Source organism: Chroicocephalus ridibundus, chromosome 2 (genome assembly GCF_963924245.1).
Source record: "Chroicocephalus ridibundus chromosome 2, bChrRid1.1, whole genome shotgun sequence".
NCBI classification, from domain to species: domain Eukaryota; kingdom Metazoa; phylum Chordata; class Aves; order Charadriiformes; family Laridae; genus Chroicocephalus; species Chroicocephalus ridibundus.
Window position 1 is genome coordinate 52,460,900 of NC_086285.1, and position 15,163 is coordinate 52,476,062.

The window sequence follows — 15,163 nt, forward strand, 5'->3', positions numbered from 1 at the left end:
GCTGGCACACTATTCCTGATACAGGCTAAGATGCTGTTGGCCTTCTTGGCCACCTGGGCACACTGCTGGCTTATATTCACCCGGCAGTCGCCCAACACCCCCGGGCCGCTCTCCAGCCACTCTTCCCCCAGCCTGTAGCACTGCACGGGGTTGTTGTCACCCAAGTGCAGGACCCGGCTCAAATCCCTCATCAGAAGCCGCAGGGGGAGGGACACCGGCCGCAGGGCGCAGGGGAAGAAGCGCACGGGGTTGGCCGGATCTCGCCACCCCCCCCCCCCCCCCGCCCCGGCCCGCAGGTGCTGCCCAGCCGCCGGACCCCCATCGGCGGCAGCAGCGGCCGGCCCCGGGCTGCACCTCGCGGCCCGGCCAGCAGGAGGAAGGAAGAGGAAGTGAGAGCGGCGGCGGGGAGCCGCCGAGTGCCGCTGCCAGCGCCGGGATGGGATAGCGCCGGGGGCAGCGCAGCGCAGCGCAACGCAGCGAGGCAGCGGCGGCAGCGCGGAGCCCGGCTCCCGCGGCGGTGGGTGGCTGAGCGGCTCCGCCCGCCCCGGGAGGTAGGCGAGCCTCGGGGCCGGCGGCGGGGCGGGTGGCCGGACGGTGAAGGGGAGCGCGGGGAGACGGAGGGGACGGAGGCGTCGGGACAGGACGGGGCGGGCGGCGAGCCTCGCACCTGCCCGCGGCGGCGGCCGGTCCCCCACAGCGGGCGGTGCCGGGCGGGGGGCGTCCGGCGGGAGCGGCCGCCGTTGCCGTGAGGAAGAGGAAGCGCAGCCTCGTGCTTGTCAGTGCGGCGGGGCCTCGGACGGCGGACGCGGCCGGCGGCGGAGGGGGGTGGCCCGGCCCGGCCCGCCTCGCCTCGCCTCGCATAGCGGCTCCTCCCGCCTCCCTGCCCTCTCCGCCGGCCCGCCGCCGCCGCCGCTCCCTCCACAGCCGCCCGGCGCGACTTCGGCTGCGCCTCCTCCGCCGCCGCCTCCTTCCCCCCCCGCGACCCGTCCCGTGCCCCGGGCGGCCCTCTGCCCGCTGCCGGCTGCGCCTTGGTGGTGGGAGGCCGCTGGTGAGGGGCGGCGGGCGGGGGCCGCGCACCGGCGGGGAAGGGAGGGGGCGAGTGGTGGCGGGGCCTCGCTTGACCCGGCGGGACCGGCGCGTCGCTTTGGGGGTGGCCGGGAAGGGCGGACGGTTCTCGGGGCACCGGCCTCGGCAGGTTCCGGCCGGGTTTAACGCGCCGGGGTCGGGAGGGGGGAAAGAGGCTGCGACCGGCAGCAAGTGCCGGCACCGAGGAGAAACCTCAACTTCCCGAGCAAGTGCATCCCCGCAGGGGATGGTACCCAGCCGCCTCCCCCGAGGGCATCCCGCCCCCGCCGCCTGGCCTTCCGGAGCTACTGGTGGGATGGGGATGGGTATATGCGTGTGTGCCGTGTCCCAAGTTTGTGCTCACAGCAGTGATGGAGCCGCTGCTGAATTTCAGGATGAAATGATCTGCTCTGAACCGTGGGTGGTGGTTACGCAAAGCCCCCGGTGTGCAGCCTTGTGAAGCAAGCGCGCATGGGGTCCAAAAAGTTAACGTTAACGTTTGGTTTGTTTTGTTTTTTTTTTTTTTTAAGTTTCTTGGCTCGAAGCCTTGGCAAAGTTTATTTTGAGTATCTTTTTCCTTGCAGGACTCATACAACTGTCCAGCTCTCCCCCGAGAATGGTGTAAAGTAAATATAGGAGTTCCTGAAAAATAACAGTGAGTACATCTTGAATCAGCAACGTTTTGTTGTTAACTTTATAAGAATACCTCTTAACCTGCTAAGGCTCAAAATCTGCAACAAACACATTGAGAGCGCCAATGATAATAATGGTGCAGGAAATGTACCGTGTGTTAATTGCTTTAGTATAAACATGGTTGCCTGTGAGCTGTATTTCATGATACAGCAGTTACAGTGAAATTTAAGCAGGGGATGTTTTGATGTGTATTCTTAAGCAAATGGGTTTTCTTTTGCTTTTGTCTCTCAGCTGCCTGATTGCCCCCCGTTAAAATATTTATCTTTTGGGAAGCGGGGGGAATTGACAACCGTGCAGAGTCCTGTATCTGTGACTGAGGATGTGGTTTCCCCCTCTTCCCTCTAGCTCTTCCTCCTCCTTTCCCCCAAATGCACACATACACTTGCATGCCGTCTCATCCTTCAGTTATATAATCTTGGATCATTCATTGTTCTCATTAGTCCCATTATTTCCGTGTCATTCTTGCTTGATTGAGTGACTTAGGCAGAATATTACACAGTAAAGAAAAATATATTTGAATTTTCATAAAGTTCTAACAGTTTCAGCTGCAAGTTTGCTTTCGTTGAAGGTTTTCTTTCCCTGATCCACCCCCATCCATTTTTTTATTTTATTTTTTTTTTTTGGAGGTCTATAAGTAGGTGGTAGGGATCTAATAACCGGTAACTAGATAAGAAGGAGGAAGAACAGTGGTGACAGTTTGCTGGTAAAAGTCCCTCTTGTGTTGTGTTAGGAAAATACCCATTAACACATGTGTTATAAAGCTGTTAAAAGTACTGCAGCAACTTTTAAAAACTCACCAGGCAGAGAAAATAAAGACTAATATGGCTAAAACATCAACGTGATGTGAAATGGGTGTTATTGAAGGATACTGTCAGTGCAGTCTGTGGATCCAAGTTCGTGATTTGACTGGTCTAGAGGTGTACCTGATTCCCAGTTTATTCCTGCCAGGGAGGTTGCATAAGGGTAGTTGACTTTCTTTTGTCTCTTTTTGCAATCTGTTTGAAACTCACCGTGCAGAACAACACAATTGTCTTCTCTGTAGCGTGCAACTTTGCTATGAGTGTCATTGTCTGAGGTTTTGTTGTTAGTTTTTTTTTTTTTTTGGAATGAAGAATGCGGGGGGGGGGGGGGGGGGGAAGAACCGGTTTCTATACTTACCATTTTGATATTTTTCCTTATATTCTCCATGTGCCAGGAAAAACTTAATAGGTGTACAATTCAGATGGATTTTGGTGAGGAGATAGGAAAAATTCTTACCTACTTATTCTGTAGCAGACTTATATGGTCACTGAAAGTATCTGCAGCTCAGCAGACATTATTATATAACCTGACTACGTGTGTTCTTAAAAGCAAGTATTTTTGTTTCCTCACTGTTCAGGTGCAACATATTGCATACATTGTCCTAAGAAGTGATTTTTTTTTTTTTTTTAATGCACCTTCACCCTAGTATTCACCAAAAAAAGCTTATTATGCTACATGAAGGTGTAACTGTTGCTGAAACACTGCTGTGAGCGTTGTACTTCCTGACAGCAGTGCTGGTCTGCAGCGAATTGCAGATCAAGAGTAACATGGTGCTCCACCCTTCCTTCCGCTCTTTGTTTTTTTCTACCTAGTAGAAGTCCCTTTGATTTTAAGGTTTGGGCTCATAGACGTGCTTTCTTACAGTGTCCGGCCTACAAAGTGGAGCTGGACTATGATCCCCCGTTTGCCATGTTGATACCCAGGGAGCAGAGCTCCCGTGGTCACGCATAAGGTGTGTGGCTTTCTTCTTTTCATACTCTAGATGGGTTCAGTATGTGATGGAGTGAGAGGCTAATGTCTATAGATTTAACTGTAACTGGGAAAAGGTTTCCATAGATCTCTGCCAGTGCACCTGCGCGCTAACTTGCAGTGTCCTCCTCTTCCAATGACAGTCTGCTTTTTTGGATATATTGCCAACCACAAAGGTTCCAATCCACAAGTTGGAACACAGGAAGTTCCGTTCAAATACACGGAAAAACTTTTTTACAGTGAGGGTGACAGAGCACTGAACAGGCTGCCCAGGGAGGCTGTGGAGTCCCCTTCTCTGGAGATTTTCAAGACCCGCCTGGATGCAGTCCTGAGTAACGTGCTCCAGGCAATCCTGCTCTAGCAGGGGAGTTGGACTAGATGATCTCTAGAGGTCCCTTCCAACTCTGAAGATTCTATGTGTGTGTGTGTAATTCTGTGATTCATTTGCTTGGAGCTTAGATGAGGCCATCAAGTACATGTGATTTTCCTCTTGAGTTGTGACTGTGCTATCGCCTGATTTTCAGTTTCCTTGAAGTAAATGATCCCTTTAAAGTTTAGGAGCCCTCATTGTTAGGCTGTGGTGCGAATGTGCAGTATGTCCTTGTATTAAAAATGTGTTTGTAGAAGGTGATGGTGATTTTGGGAACCCTGGAGACCAGAAAACATCATACATCCTTGGAGCAAGCAAAAGTACCGTTGTCTCTTCTGGTTTATTTCTCTGCACAGTTATGCCTGTGTCAAGTAGACTTTCTCCTCTGCTGTGTCCTTGCACTGTCCTGAAGGTACAACTTTGAGGGAGAATGAGTTGGTGGGGTTTGCCTCCCTGTTCAGTCATTATCCTATTAAAAAGGAGATGTCAAAAAGAGGTTTTTAGGGTTATGAAGTCTTTGTGGTTTGAACACTTGTGATTAGAAACGGCTTTGTAACAGCCATCAAACCACCATTCAGTAAGGACTGTGCTGTATCTTTAAAAGATTTCCCGGCTTTGAATAAGGTTGGGTTTTTTTTGAAAAAGGTTCTTGTATTCGTGGCAAGAGGAACGTGCCAAGTACACGTTGTTAAACTTGTGTCAATTTAACAGAGCAACTGTTTAAAGGATTTAGGATAATTTTCCTTCTTCTTGAGTCAGTCACTTTTTTTTTTTCTTCTTTTCTTTTTTCCCCTCTCTCCAAATATAACACTGGAAAAGGAGAGAAAGAGAAACTAAAAGCAATTGGCAGAAGCCAGTATGTTGGCAGGCGTTTGATAGTACGGATCGTAAGAGGTGATAATATATATGTGACACTTAACATAAAATAAACTGCGTACATATGGTGTTACAGAGATGAATGGAAGAATAATCACAAAATTGTGAAGTTGTCTTTCAGTCAGCATTTTTGCATCAAGCTGTTTGCAAGGATTTGGTTTTGTGGTGTGATCTTTCATTGTTGCGAGACACAGAAGAGAGACTGAAGGATAATGTTACAACCTTTCTGATAGTTTCCTCGGTTTTCCGATCACTGTTAACATTTAAGAGGAATATTAATGAGAAGTCTGTGCCACAGGGGATGGCTAACGTGTTTCCTCTTCTCTCCGTTTCAGATCTGACAGAGGTAAACGTCTGTGCTGTGGGCAGACACTAAGTGGCTGGTGGTACCTGTGTGGTACCCATCAGTAAGCTACTAATTTCCCAAGCTGCTGAGCGGATTGGTTTGTAAAGCACATGCTTGCGCTTAAGAGCAAGGTGAACAGTGATTTATATGGTGCTTGGTTGCAAACACTTGAAGATGCATTGATAGATTTCTCCTAGCGGAAGTTTTCATCATGAGTAGTTGACTTGACTGTAGTAGGCTTGTTTTCAATGGCTGCTGGGGGGGGGAGGTTAGTTGTTAGAGAGTGAAAGTGACGGACAAGCCCTTTTTCTGTTCAGCAGTAAATCGCACTATGAAGAAGACTCAAAGCCACCGCTGGTAGGGGTCCCCTTAGAAAAGTGTTATAGTTTATGTACAAATGAACTCGCTTTGGTAAGCACCCTTTGGAGTTCTACAGAAAGCTGAATATACTACCTGGAGGTGTTTTACAAATGTGATAAGCGACCTATTCTTACTGCTTTTGAGGACATAAGTCTACTTACTGGTGCTTTTGCTGTGTTCCATTTACAGTCAAGTAGCACTGCAGAACACAGGCGCTAGCACTAGCGCAAGGGAGGGAGTGGGAGCTACCAGTCAATGCTGAGAGAAAAGGTTTCCCCTTTCAGGTTGAATTTGGTTCATTTAAAGTGTTTATGAAACATCATCTTCAGTAAAGAGACTGGGGAGGGGGGGAATAAGAAAACAAATTGTTCCCAAACAGATCTATTACAAAATAATAGCTGTGCCCTAGCAGTGTGTATTTTCTTGTCTTTGGCTTTCCTTCTGATTTTTATTTCTTAAAGTTAAACTCTCCTCATAATTTCTTCTTCCATGTTTACCACCTCTACCTTGGTACCTTATTCTTTGGTCTTTGATGTATTTATTTATCTGAGCTCTCATAGTTTCACCGACTTCGTCCACTCCATAAATTATTTCCTGGGCATCCCTTAGATTCTTACTCAATTAAATAACTTTCTTTAAGATTTGCAAGAAAATCTGTGTGTATCACCTCCTATGTTCTTTCAAAGTCTACCTCAAAGTGTTTATTGTACAGTCCTAATTTTTGGGGGGCATATGAAGGGTAAAACTGTCTCTGAAATACAGCATCATCAGGGACTGAGTAATTTTTTTTTATGAGCTACATGAATACATATATGATAATCTAGGTTTTTTTCTTATTAAGCTTGCTCCATTTGGAAGGGAGGATGGGTCACTGCTTCTAAGAGAACTTCAGATTCTGGAGATGCGATGGCGTTAAACTCCCATTCTTTAATACAGCAGAGGATGCTTGCTTGAAGATGATCTAATTTCCCAGAGCTTTTTGCAAGTCAGAGAGTGTGCACAAACATGGACAAAATGCTCCATGTGGACCTTTTTTTCCTTAATGTATGAAGCTGACAACCTGCAGATCAAATACATCCAACATTTTGAAGTTAGACAAAAGGAGGGATATGCAGGGTATGACAAAAGGCTCAAATAATGCTGTCAACATGTCAGCCTTCCTCCTTCAGTTGAAACTTTGTGTACAGTTCCTGGGATGGAATGGCTGGTGCTGTTCAGACGTGTTTTTCTTCTACCTTGTGGTCAGCTTGATAGTAAGAATGGGAAGAGTCAGGGCTCCTGATTTAGTCTGACTTGCAGCCCATATCTGTTTCTTCTGATGCTGACTTGATCTTTTATGTAGTAACAGGAGATGCATAAATGTTGTGAAAATAGGAGAATGATTTTTGATTATTTTTTTTTTAAATGTAGTTAAAACAATTTTTGCTGTGTTTTGGAGTGATGGAAAGAGTTTAGCAAAACCAGTATTTCAATAAACTTCTATAAAACGCGGTTGTTTTAACACTTTCTTCCATACATACAGAACTGTCTTAGCTAACGATTCATATATTCTTAGTATGTGCAGCAATTCTGGTGCTTGCATTTGTAGCCAAAATGAAAATATTACTTGCCTATTTTCTTTCTCTTCGGTCATCACACACATATTGTATAGTCCAGCAGAAGTGTAAGGGATATGTGGGTCTTGGCAAAGATACCTCATGTGAGTAGTTCAGGATTTTGTCCAGCTAGACTGGCAATCTGCTGTATATTTCATTGAATCTTGCTGGAGTGACCGTAGTGCTGGTGACTCTTTAAATTGCTGCATTGTATTTTAAGAGAAATGGTAATCTGTTGAGGTAGGGCGATGAGGAATTATAAGTATTCACAGAATACCCTCTGGCCAGACAATAAAGTTGATTTGCACATTTCTCCTCTAATAGTAAGAGGAGAAAAATGTCTATGACACAGGTTGGTATAATATAATTTTTACTCTTAGTGCCAATACATGAATTTGTTACATTCCAATACAGTCTTTTCCTTTGCTTTGCTTTCTGGAATACAATTGCACATTAGTTTTCATAGCAACGGTCGTGGCTTCAGCTGGAAATGGAAACCTGATAAGTGCTGGCTCAGTGCATGGACTTTTGGACAAACTTTTTCAATAACACTGAGCCAAACCAACTCAAAAAAAAAAAAATAATCCCCAAACCTAAGTCCTGGTCCTTGCATTCTGAGAAGGATATCTAGTATACCCTTTGGTCACTGGGCTTTTAAAATGCTGGAGTATTGGTGTTTGTCTTTTTTTTTTTTTTTTTTTTTTTCCTCCCCAAGTTTTTTTTTTTTCCCCCCTCTCTTCAAACACCGGGGCACTCATTTGTTGAAACTCTACCCCCTGTGGTTCAAGTACATTCCTCCTATCAACCTTTTCACCCCACCTCCCACTGTCCCTCTTCACACATACTCTGACATCTCTTCTGCTCACCAAACTCACGAAATTCAGGTCTAGATGTGGGGTCTAATTCTGAGCTATAGTTTATGTAGGTCTATAATCTCTTCTCCTATAGATATGCATACAAGTTTCTTGTTGTGCTTAATCTTCTTTTCCTGGAAAAAAAAAAAGCAGAAAATTTGAACAAAGGAGAACTTCCATTGGAGAGCAAAAGACAGAACATTTGGTGTGGTGGTTGTTAACTACTCAGGAGAAGATTGTAAAAAGGGGGAAAAAAGATCCAACCAACCAAAAAGCCTTCAAAGCCAAAAGAAAATGTAGGGTCTTTTCCACTTTGGGCCACTTAATGCAATTTTAACCATATCTGTGGCAAGTAATTAAAGATTTGACAGCTAGTGCCAGTTCCAGGAAAGGAAGAAAAGGGCATGAAAAATGGCCCACATCTTAAACTAAAATACCAGGTTGGTTTTTTAAAATTGTGTCTAATGTTAGAAGTAGGTCAGTTTATGTGGTCTTTTTTGAAAAGAGTCATTTTCATACTTTGTAGCCAAAAGTGAAATCTTTACAAAAGTGCAATTGTGGAAAGCAGTGTATAAAAGGTGGAAAGGGAAAAATCGTCTCTTCTGCCCTGTGTTGCTCTGAGCCTTTCTCTGTCCTGGCTTTCTTCTCTGATGTATTTGGACTTGACCTATGGAAACTTCTGCATCTGTTCTTCCCTCTGTATAAAATGCTGGTGATTTCAGTCTATGTTTCTTGGGTTAGCCTTGGGATGCAACATGTACAGCACCTTTCATAAACTTTTATAATATGCAATGACCCGGGCTTTTATTTCTTGATCTGCCAAAAATAACCCATTTTTTCCTTCAGCTACCTTAGGAATTTAACTTGTTGGAAGAGTGTGTGTGTGTGTTTGTGTAACAGCAAGAGTCGGTAGCATTGCGCTGTGTTGGGATGGTTTTCTGAAAGGCAAAAGTTTCAAAGACTTTATCCCCTGCAGCTGCAAATGAGTCAGAAAACACATTATGGTAAAGCAGAGATGTGTGCAGAGGGAGAAGGGAAGAAAATAATCTACATAATTTTAAATCCAAGTTGGAATTCGAGTTCTATTTTAAAACAAACACATAAATAAAATGGTCTTGGGCTATTTGCACTGGAATTTTAAATTGATTTCCTGGCTCGTACACCAGAGGGATCAAAACATCCACAATTCAGCGGTGGTGGTGGTGGCGTGTGAATTCAAGTTAAAACAGTATGTCTTAAGATTTTTTTGTTATGTTCCAAATTGCTTAAATTTTGTAAAATTATTCACCTTACTCTAGAGATGGCAAGGCTTTTAGCTTTGGATTAATTTTGTATAATTAATATATGAGGGTTGAAAAAGCAACTGTGCTGGCCTGTGGGCTACTTTCCTGTAATTAGAGGAGTGATGGCATAAGGCAAAAAGCAGTCAGACTTCCCTCCCCTAAATCGGTAAATAGAGAACCACCAAACTAGACTAGAAGATCAAACCTAAGTCAACCTGCAAATCCTTTGTTTCCAACTAATTGTTCTTGCTGTGTTCACTGGTCCCCATAAGCTTGACTAAGGGGATAAGCCTTGCTTTCCTGTCTTGAGGCTTTTCTCTCTTGATCTATTGAAATTCAGAGCGGAGGGCCCCCTTTAGAGAATGTCCTGTGGGTAGCTGTCTCCTCTATAACAAAGAGGCTCCAGCTGTGGATATGGATTGAAGAGAGAGGTAGCCTCTCAGGCAGGCAATTTGGAGTCATTTAGGAAACTGGTAGTTTCAATTTAATTTGGAAATGGTGAGCCCGAGTCAGTGCAGCTTCTGGACGGCTCATGTCCTGCGATTCAATTCAAACAGTACCTGGGCATTCCCAACATGGCCTGCTACAGGTTCCATTTCTGAGATACATAATTGTAATGGAATTACACTGTGTAGCTATGTAGTTTTAACCTGATGAAAGAGACGTTGTAAGTCAGCAATTTGACATTGGAAGGATGTCGTTTCAGTCTTTGCATCAGCTAAAGACTGGCGCCAGAAGTGAGTGCATCCTCAGGACAGCTGCTCTCCAATATTTCAATGCCAGCGGTGTTCCAACAGGAAGGAGAGGAGAATTCAGGTGTGCCATGTAAGTGCGAATTCTGGTAAGAAGTAGTAGGCATAACCCCAGTTAGAAGGGCAGATACATTTTTATTTTTTTTTCTGTATCTTTTAGCATCTTCATCCCGGTCTGTTTCAGCAGCTTCATCTGTGTTGAGATACCCAGCCATTAGCTATGCATGTATAATTACAGCTATGCATGTAATTAACTGCATTATCAGTATTAGCCAAAAGGAAAGAGAGTTGTGTGTTTTAAGTATGGCACTCCGTGTGTGTTATCATTTCATATGCATACTAAATGAGACAAGAGGCATTACTTAAAGAGAAGCCTTGGGAGGAAAGTATCCTTTTAAAAAATTAATCTGGATCTATTGTTTTGATAGAAGTAGTACCACTGAAAAAGGGTAATCAGTTGTAATACCATTAGCTTGTGAGAGCATGAGCAAGATCTCTTAATCCACAGTATTTACGAAAAGGAACAGGTAAGTCTAGTACGGAGGTTGTAGAGAGGTGGGGGTCAGTCTCTTCTCCCAAGTAAGAGGCGATAGGACAAGAGGAAATGGCCTCAAGTTGCACCAGGGCGGGTTTAGACTGGATATTCGGAAAAAAATTTTACACTGAAAGGGTTATTAAGCATTGGAACAAACAGGCTGCCCAGGGAAGTGTTTGAGGCACCATCCCTGGAGGTATTTAAAAGATGGGTAGACATAGTGCTTAGAGATATGGTTTAGTGGTGTTTGTTTGGGGTTTTTTTTTTGTTTTTTGAAGAGTTAGGTTGATGGTTGGACTAGATGATTTGAAAGGTCCCTTCCAACCTAGGCTATTCTATGATTCTGTGATACTCGATCTTTACCCGTTCTATGCAGAAGTTACAAGTGGGAGCAAGGCATGGGTGTGTTCTGTGTTGATAAAGGTAACCTGAAGCAGTTAGAAAACTTGGAGGTTGTTTTGAGCATCTTCTCAATGTTAAAAATACAAGCGTAGATAGCTGGCAGAATGCAGACATCAAGGGCTGTATTTGCAAGCTATTTTCTGGAGTAAAAGCTGGGAAATTGCCTTCGCTACAGAAAGCATGGATGGTATGCATCGGCAGTGGGAACTCTTGTTCTCTCCTACTGTTTTTCAGATCGTGAGGTGAAGTCACTGCTGTAGCTGTACTGCCTTGCTGAGCTGATAACAGCCTAACTGGGCAGAAACGATCTACGATGAATTCTTTTCAGATAGAGGCAGAAGATAGCTGCTCCACCTACTGAATAATGGCAGAGGAGCTCCTTGGATGGTAGAGGAGCTCCCACCAAACACTGGGATGAGCTCAGGGCAGATCTATTTAGGTCAGACTGTCTAGCATTTTGTATTAAATCTGCAGATCAACTGTAGGTAGAAATTCTGGAACTTTTCTAGTGTATGCTGAGGTAAAAGAAAAAAGTATTTGGTGGTTGGATTCAGTTTGAAATATCTGCTATTGTTTGTTTTCATTTGCTAATCTGATGCTGGCGCAAAGCCTCATGAACACAAAGTCAAAGAAAAGTGGGGCTTTTTTAGAAGGCACTTTGTCAACAGACATGAACAAAGGTGGTTTTAAAGTGTTACTGAACCACTGACAAAACCTCTTAAAGGAGTGTACTCATTAGGCCTCTCTGGAAACGTCTAGATTTCATGAAGTGAAGGACCATCAGCTCTGTCTTCCCTTACTGAGTTGATTGTTCAGTAATTCTATAGGCAACAGCTCTGTCTCTTGGGCGGTAGTCGCTGTGTGTAACTAAAGGTTGTCCGTAGATGAAAATCATGAAGTAGCAATATGATTTAGTTAAAAAATACCAATCCTTGGCGTTCTCCTTATTTTTCTGTTTGGTATTTGTACTGATTTAATGTCCGGATATCTACACTTAGAACTGAAAAAAATCTAAGGTTTTGTTGTTTGTTTTTTTTTCAAAATAAGAGCTTAATCTGTAATTTTTTCCTGGCTTAATGGAGAGAGTTGTGCAGGTGATTATCTTGTTCTCATACAATGAAAGCTGGTGATAATTTTCCATAGTATTTCCAATAAAAATGTTAACCAAAGAATCCTGAACTGTTGGCATAACTCAGTTCCTCCTGCTGAAATAACACAGTTCAGTCCAGTGGTATTAAACCACTAGAGAGTTTGGCCTTTAGAAGAGGAAGAAAGAGAATTATCTCAGATACACAGTGCTGTAAATGTTGACTCTTCAGTTGTGACTAGTGTGTAACCTCTTTGTGCAGACAATCAGCCCATGAGTTCACAGTTCAGCACTTAGCAGTGTTGAATGAAAAAATGAGTTCAGAGAAAGGAAGGCGCCTTCCTTGAATTGTATGAGAAATTGATGTAGACTGTTCAAAGTTACTTTTTCCTTTTTAAAGTCTAACATTGGTCTTCAGTTACTCCTGGTCCTATTGAGGAATTCAGGAAATCAGTGAAAGTTGAGGGTGATACACGTGATAATTGCAAAGGGTTTTGATATTTGCAGAACAATTGGGACACCATAAGGGAAGAAGTTGTCTGCTTCTTTCTCACTGGTATGCTACTAAAGCAGAATAATTGTATTTAGGAAGAGAAGGACCTTCTCTGATTTTGTGTTAGTAGAGCATCTGTGTCTTGGGAGCAGCAGTTTCCCCATCATTGCTCTTGTACACAATGAGATTGGGTTGCTGCAACATTTGCATAAAATAATGCGTCTTTCTGCAGTAATTCTTTTAAACGATTTCCAACAAAAATTAGCGTCTTTCTGCCATTGTCAATGGCTTGCCTTTGTACAGTTGTCAAAAGAAGAGCAAGGCTTTATTGGGAAGAACCAGCAGAAGAACAGCCTGCCCAGGGAGGTGGTTGAGTCACCATCCCTAGAGGTATTTAAGAAACGTGTAGATTTGGCACTTCAGGGCATGCTCTAGTGGCAGAGATTGTAGGGGTTTGGGTTTTTTTGTGTGTGTATGGTTGGACTCGATGATCTCAAAGGTCCTTTCCAACCATGAAGGTTCTATGATTCTATGAAATTTGTAGCATTTGGCCCCAGCATTTGCTTCTGCAGAAAGAGGACAGAAGTACTGGAGTGTTATTTATGTCTGTGGGTATATGAGATCCACAATGGAACGTCTTTTCCTTCTTTTCTGCAGAGCGTTTTTACGTAGGTAGGAGCAGCAGGTGCTCATTGCTGGTGAAAGCCATTGTGTGCTACCTGCCCCTTTGGAAGGGAAAATTTGTGCGTTTTTATTTAAAAACTGCCAATGCCGGTGGCGTTTTTCTTTTATTACTATTATTCTCCTTTTTAAAAACCATGTCTTGGACTTCCTTATCTCCTCTCACAAAAAAAGAGATTGTTCAGTGTCGGGCTCTTTGTTGGAGCTGTGCTGCCAGGAGCCTTCCTGGCCTCCGGCACTATCAACAGAAAACACTGCCCTTGAAAGAATGGAATATAGTTTAGGCGGGGTGGAGGCGGGGGGGGATACCAAGACTGGGTAGCGAAAGGCAGAACTTGGCATCGCAAGGAAATGTCTGAAAAAACATTCATGCTCCTTGAAATTTTTGAGAATGGTAGAATAAGGTTACGTGAAGGAGGAGAAAAGAGAAATAAAGCGAGTAGAAGGGGAACGTGTTCGCAGGCCCAAAAAGGGGATGGGAAGGTATTGCAAAGTTTATTTAGGCATCGTCTTTTTTTGCAAGATAAGCCTGGAACAGGGAATTGGTGATCCCTAGTGTTTTAGTTTAGTAATTTAAATCTATGTGATACATAATTATGTATTTTGGGGTTTTCCCCCTGACTCAGCCACACAAGCTTAGTCTGACAGGGGTATGGAAATTGGATATTGCTGGGCCATAGTGTAACTTCTATAACTCACTCTGAAGAATGGAAGAGTGATATATATAATGGCACATTTGTCAGGTAAGTTTTCCTCAGTAACACCTCACTCCTCCACAGCTTTAATGCATGCTTATTTTTATATATATAATATATGTCCATTGGGTGCAAAATCTCTAGCTGGTGGCAGGGCAGGACCATAATGTGTTCATAAACAACCTTTGGGGTGAACGATGAAGCCCTGTTGCAGTTTGGATTGTCCTGTGGGTCAGGAGCCATACAAACTGGCTACTTTCTCAGAACCGTCACTCTGGGCTTTCTCCCTTTTTTTTTTTTTTTTTTTTTTTTTTTTTTCTCCCCATGCTTTCTGTCTGCTGTTGCAGAGCCTGTTTGAGTCCTCAGTAGACAGCATTATGGGTTGTCTACCATAAGGCTGCAGTGGGAGTAAGGAAACTCTTGAGCTAGGAAGCTCTTGAGCTTTTAAGGCCAATCCTAGATTATTCTGGGTCTTTTAAGGTGGGTGGGTGGGTGTGAAGACAGGAAGGATTCTTATTCCCATTAATTTACAATTAAATATGCACTCAAGTTTTTGTTTTTGTAAGTAATCCCGTTGATTCTGCGCAAACCAATATGGATATGGGTCATGTTCTTTTTTGCAATAGAGGCATGAATAATGATGAAGAAAATAAATGCATGGGTCAGATAGCTGAGTGGGAAGCACTCATCTTATGCAGCTATGCTGCTGACAATAGGTACTTTCTAAGCAGCTTGGAAAGTCTTCCTATGAAGACTTTTGCTATTTAGGAGGCAAGAGCTTGTAATTTGCATTCAGGAAGCATTTTTTTTTAATCAAAATATTTGGCTTTTATATCTGTGCACAGGTGTGCATGCGTGTAAACACACAGTATGACAGCACAGTAGGGTCTTTGCTAATTTTTTTTAATGGTTGTGAATTTTAAGAAATTAGCCATTAAACTGTGGTTGGATAAAGGGCGCGGGCATATGGCTGTGTTCTTTACCAAAAGACTCTGAAGGCCGCTGGATTAATGGTTTTCATCTCATTTCACTGACCTTTGACCCTGAGAATTTTGTGTAACTACTAAATTAAGCCACCAGTGGATTATTTGCTATTCATTTCAGCAATCCGCTATGCTACAAAAACTGTAATGTCTGTCTCGTAGCGAGAAGGAGCATTACGCTGCAGCAGTTGGGTGTCTCAAGTGTGTAGTGAGGCAGGGAGCCAAAGCCAGGCTGCTCCTCGCTGCTGTGAGCACATCGTTGGCTTACAGTCGATGGAGCATGATTGCTCGGCTTGTATCATTGCTCTTAGAAAATGCTGGGT

General features: G+C 43.8%; 1 protein-coding gene across 2 annotated transcripts in view; it reads left to right on the forward strand.

The window, feature by feature from the left end:
• Positions 1-341: 341 nt before the first annotated feature.
• Positions 342-15,163, forward strand: part of ELMO1 (engulfment and cell motility 1) — a 311,581-nt gene continuing 296,759 nt past the window's right edge. Inside the window, exons 1-2 of one of the 2 annotated variants that reach the window (XM_063325494.1) lie at positions 342-551; positions 1,650-1,720. The gene's annotated coding sequence lies outside the window, so the exon portion shown is untranslated. Of the gene's footprint in view, positions 552-618; positions 1,049-1,649; positions 1,721-15,163 lie in introns of those variants that run through there. The other variant, XM_063325495.1, reaches the window with a different exon arrangement.